General features: G+C 40.6%; 1 pseudogene; it reads right to left on the reverse strand.

Moving 5' to 3' along the window:
- Nucleotides 1-224: 224 nt before the first annotated feature.
- LOC110140059 (small ribosomal subunit protein uS2-like) lies at nucleotides 225-1,172 on the reverse strand (annotated as a pseudogene).
- Nucleotides 1,173-6,069: the final 4,897 nt, after the last annotated feature.

Below are 6,069 nucleotides of genomic sequence, written 5' to 3' on the forward strand. Positions count from 1 at the left end.
CGGTCTCTCCATCCATCCATGTCCATACAAATGACCCAATTTTGTTCCTTTTATGGTTGAATAATTAATAAACTCTTTAAGAGAGTCATTTCACTCTTTACTTTGGAGGCAATCTTATGTAGTAGAACGCCTATAGGTCAGAGAACTGGGATTTAGTTATACTTCTTGGTTTTTTTTAGAAACGGTTTATTTTCCACTTTGGTGGCAGTCTGTTGAAGAACAGCTTACGACCACCCAGTGGTGGTCCCCACCATTCAGTGGCCTGAGCGGCGGGCGCTGCAGACCAGCCTTCAGCGGACAGGCTGAGCACCCCAGTCTTCGTGGGGAGCTGCTGAATCGGCACGGAAGGGACCTGCACGCCCTCGGACCAGTCTGCCACCTCGGGCTGAGTGGCAGTGAGCTCTGGGGCTGGAGCAGTCCATTCTCCCTGAAACTCCTCCTTGGTCACAGCCTTCTCAGCTGCTGCCTGCTCTTCTTTCTCAATCTCTTCAGGATCTCTGTGGAAGTAGAGATCCGGCATGACCTCCCACGGCGGTTCTCGAGAGATGGCGCCAGGCACGCGCAGAACTTCCCGGGCGAGCATCCACCACATCAGACCCACTGAGTGCGCTCCCTTGTTGTTGCATGGGATGGCGATGCCCACGTAGCTCAGAGGAGAGTCTGTGTTACACTGAGAAATGGTTCAGGTTAACGTAAGAGGCTTCTGTGAGGGGCTGGTGGCCAGCCCTGGGATCGGTAACCACCAGAAGCCTTGGCTCCCTGAAGGCGGCCTGGATCTGGTTAGTGAAGGTTCCCGGAGTGAAGCGGCCAGCGATAGGAGTGGCTCCAGCGGCAGCCGCAAACTTCAGCACAGCTCGCTGGCCAGTGTTCCTGGAGGATACGACACTGACATCAGCTGGGTTTTCAAGGGCAACAATCGCCCGTGCTGCCAACAGAAGCTTCTCCCAGGTTCTCTTCAGAGTTATGATGTAGATGCCATCACTTTTCCTTTTGTAGATGTACTGTTCCATTTGGAAGTCAAGGTTGGTGCCACCTAAGTGGGTTCCTGCGGCAAGGAATTTGAGGACATCCTCCTCCTTCATTTGCAGGACATCAAGGGCTCCGGACATTGTGGAAGCATCCCTTTAAGTTACGATGGGAATCCAGAACAACGCCGTATGGACCCCTCTCAGGGCAGCACCGAAAGCTAGTTATACTTTTAAGACTAACTAGCAGAGTGACTATGAACAAGTCTCTTAAAAGCTCTAGATACCAGTTGTCCTTATCCGTTACTTGGTAACAATAATCCTTAGCAGCTCTTCAACTCTTAGAGACTTGGTGTTGATGTTCTCTTGTGATCCCTCTGCTTCTAAAATCTATAGCATCATCTTAAAGACTGTCTCATCCAGAGACAAGTGAAGGCGGGCAGTTTAGAGAAGATCATTCAGCATAGTTTCCCAGAATTGCACTTCCCAAGAAGACAGGAAGAACTCCTAGGAAGAAAGAAAGGCAGAAATAACTCAGTTTTTAGACTAAAGAGTACATTAAGTGCCCAACAAGAAAAAAGAAAATAGGCCCACACCAAGACATATAATCACAGCATTTCACAATGCTAGACATAAGACCCCAAAGCAAACCCTATAGGCTTCCAATATGAAAAAAAGAAAAAAAAAATAGTACATACAAAAATTAAAAGACAGAGAGGGTTTGGGATATTTAAGAGCAACACTAGAAGCTGAATGGAATTGGAGCACTGCCTTAAAAATTCTTAAGGAAAATGATTTCTAACCCAGAGCTTAATATTTAGCCAAATCATCAATCAACTATGACGCAAAAATAGGCTTTTTCAAATGTAAGTTCTCAAAATTTTTATCTGCTACTTCTCTTTTCTTATGAAGCAACTGGAATATGTGCCCCACCGAAAGAAGACAGTAAACTAACAAAGAAAAAGGCACAGGACCCAGGAAATTGAGGTTTCAGCTCAGAAGAGAAGGGAGATGCTAGTTGTTAGCCAGACTGGCCCCGAGGCCAGCGCATCCACCCTGAAGCACATCGGGAGGATCTTCTAGTCCCACATTTCTATAGGAATTGAGCATGTGAGACTTACCTCACATCTTTCTTTAAAACTTTTTGTTTTGTACTGGGGTCTAGTCGATTCACAACGTTGTGATAATCTCAGATGAACAGTGAAGGGACTCAGCCATACATGTACATGGATCCATTCTCCCCCAATCCCCTTCCCCTCCAGGCTGCCACACAACATTGAGCAGAGTTCCATGCGCTGTACAGTAGGTCCTTGTTGGTTATCCATTTTAAATATAGCAGTGTAGAAGTATTTATTATCTAAAGTGGAGATTTAAAAGATTAATACAGTAGAATGGAATCTGATTGGTGTTTTTCATGTTTAATCAAGCAGCAGGAAATTGAAATTAACACTATTACTAGCCGCAGGAAAAAAATAAAAAGTTGTACAAGGAAATAAAAGTATAGATACTCCATGCTCAGCTGTGCAGAGAATTGCCAGTCAAGTCAACACTCACTCTGATGTAACCAATAGTATAAGGAGATAAGATGGGCTCATGAATGGGTTGAGGTGAAAGAAAACTCAATCTTTTTCTTCTATAGAAAAAGTCAGTAGAGAATGCTTACAGTTAAAACATCAGGATGCACAGATACAAGGGTGATACTTAGAGATGCGGAGTTTAAATGTCAAATACAAACTCAAACTCTGTTCTTTTCACCGCTACACACATGAAGTTCCAATCACAGGTGCCAGAGCCACTGTGCTCCTCTGGGGGGTGGCAGGAAGAAGACAATATTCACACAGTCAGAGACTAACCACTGGGTGCAGCCGATGGTACAGTGGGCACGCTGACATAAGGAAGGAGAAAGCACATGACATGTTTGGTCTTCTCATGTAATCTCGTTTGTCTCTCTGAACACCTCGGCCTGAAGAATAAAGATATTAACCAATTCTTGGTTTATGCCAAAGTGACATTTATTCAAGGTGCTTACCACTAAAGCTAATATACAATGTTATCATAAACATCGATGCAGAATGTACAGTTTTATTGGGACTCTGTAGATTCCAGAAGTGTTAGAGGCCAAGTTCATGTCAATTCTTTCTAAATACCACTCTATCTATAAATTAAAATTTTGATTTGTACATTCTCATTATCACTTTATTTGATTGGTTAAATTATAGGAAAAGAGTTGGTTAATTTGAAACAGTATTAGAAAGCATAAATATAAGACAACTGCAAGAATGTATAAGACAAAAAAGAAAGGGAATATTTGGATAGTTCAAACTGTTCCGAAACTTCTAAACATGCCCTGGGAGAGGACCAAACATATAATAAAATCATTTTGACCTTTAGCCCTCAAAAAAAAGTTCCAGCTTTTGGATCAAACTTAGAATATAATATATAGAGCTATAAGCTTATGAAAAGCAAAACCCTTCATTATATTTTATCTATTCATCTAATATTAGCATGTTTTTTTAAATCACTGGGTTTTACATGCCAGTGTAGGTTTTGTATTCTTTAAAGCAGCACCGAGTTAATCATAAGAAACAAAGTACCAGTCAAACTGAAAATCATAAAACGCTTAAAGGGCATGGATTTTCCCAACAACTTCAATAGGGGCTGTTTAATCTAGTTTCAATTTTTTCAGTTCATTTCAATCTCGCTTTGAAGCCCACATTACTCCAACTAGTTCCTGTCACTACATAAATATCATAAAATATAGGTGGCAAAAATTATAAAACTGGGCTTCTATCTTCTTAATTTCCAGTGGCATAAAATGAAACATACTTCAACAATACAAAGACATAGACAAATGGATATATACACATGTCAACTGTTTCAAGACAAATTTCAAAATGAAAACAGAGGAAATTTGGCCATAAGACACACACACACCAGGACCTTTAAAAATACTGTTCACTGATACTAGACACACACTAGAAAACTAAGTTTCATTATTTTTGAAAATTAACGTTTTGCAAATAAAAAGACTTAAAATCTTCTTTAAACTCCTTTAGTCTTGAGATGAGAGAACTAAGGCACCAAGAGATCCCTGAGGTCACCTACTAAAAGACACTGAGTTTCAAGTCAGCACATACATAGTATTTGGTTGCTTTCATTGTTCGTTGTTTCATTCAGAAATACTTTTTAAACACCTATCATAGGCCTGACACTGGAATATAGCAACAAAAACAAAAATCTCTGCATCAAGAAGTTAATCATCTGGTGGGAAAGACAGAAAACCAACCAAGGGCCAAAACATTTAGCGAGAGAAAAGAAAATGAAGGAAAGTAGAAATTGAAGGGGAAACATGACAAGAAATGAAGATGGAGATGGACCTGGGGGCCACATCGTGTAGGACCGAGGGCCAAGTCCTGAGCATCATGGGGAGCTTAGAGAGGATTCTGAGCATGCACAAGACATGATCACTTCCATTACACGGTGTTGCTTCTGTTGTGTCTTTACATCACTGAATGTTTGGTGCACTTAATGCTATGGCTATACTGCCTTTTATTTAAAGAACTTGTGTCTACATTTTATTTTTAAAGACATGGCAAGCTGCATATAGAGACCGCCCCCCCCTCTCCCCCCCGCCCTGCCCCGCCACCCCTCGCTTCAATGAAATTGAGGCTCTGCAAGCAGATCAGGCAAATTTGCTGGAGTTGAGGGTCAGATGATCTATTTCTCTGTCTGCAAAACTGTTTCTTCCTCAAGGTTTCTCTCTTCCACCAAGCTAAGTCCTGTCTCATTTAACCCATTCTAGTGATATTTCATCATAGTGACTTTTCTCAGGAGAGCTTGAAATCCACTCTACTTTAAAGATGAAATGGCAGTGATGCTGTAGAAACAAGACTCAAAGAGCACAATAAAGCTGTAGTTTATCTCTGTATGGAGCATACTTCTAGGACTTTGTGGAATGGTCTTGATTTTGTCTTTACGTCCTTAAAAGATACTTATACTCACTCCATTATTTCTATTTCTGAATAGATGAGACAATACTTATTTCTCATTGTGTGACCAAATCACATGAGATATGCTCAAAAGAGTCTTCAGTTGATCTCATTAACTATGTAGTCACCTTGGAAATCCGTATCAATCTGCTTGTACATTTTTATATCTTGAATAAAGAGGATAAGTCATGAAAAATGCAATTGTTGGGCCAGGATCTTTGCTTCCTTAGTTTTAAGCCTGTAGAAGTTTATCAGCCTTGAAAATACATACTCATGTTCAGTCATTAGCTGAAGAACATTTTTCATGAATATTACTCTATATAAATTTTCAAAGAGACGAACAACTGATGAGGTGGGATGAGAAGAGGGAGAGGGAGGGGGAGGAAGAGAGGGAGAAGGAAAGGGAGAAAGATAAAAAAGAAAAAACTGTTCCTCCCAAATTTCCTGAAAAATGTTTATGTTTACTTAGAGGCTCAGTACATCATAATTAGCTTATTTCTATTTGATAAACACTAAAAACTTCAACTTTGTTCTGCTTTTCACTTCAACCCAGCACCTGTCTTGCGCCTTGTCTCTAAATGTATTTTGTATGTTGGAATTTGCTCATCTTTTGACAGTTCCAACCTGTACCAGTAAAGTCCATGTGCTATGTTACAAAAATATTTCCTCGGCAGGATATACAACAAGTTGACCAGACTTTAAAAATCCACATCAAAAAATATTTGTTGAGTATAATCGTGACAGAGATCAGAGAGGTCTCTTTAATTTAAATACAGATGTAGATTTAGAATCAACATTAATGTCAATAAGATGCTTGGCAAATGTTCTTTTGCACAAGATAGACTCTTATTTTTATATAAATGTATCTAGTGAACAGCAGAATCACAAAGGGACCAAGGCCGGAAACATTAGGATTAGCCTTGGCTAGACCTGTGAGCTTGAGTAAACTAACTGTTTAAGCCTCTGTGTTTCCATCTCTAAGTGGAAAGGAAACATCACACATAGAGTGTTTAGCACCATATCTGACACGTAGTAATCTCTCCTCAAAGCGAGCTATCTGTTGTCACCAAGGTGGCCCACGAATCCTCCCCACAGCCCTTCCATCCAGAGATAGC

The sequence above is a fragment of the Odocoileus virginianus genome, chromosome 26, assembly GCF_023699985.2.
Source record: "Odocoileus virginianus isolate 20LAN1187 ecotype Illinois chromosome 26, Ovbor_1.2, whole genome shotgun sequence".
Taxonomy (NCBI): domain Eukaryota; kingdom Metazoa; phylum Chordata; class Mammalia; order Artiodactyla; family Cervidae; genus Odocoileus; species Odocoileus virginianus.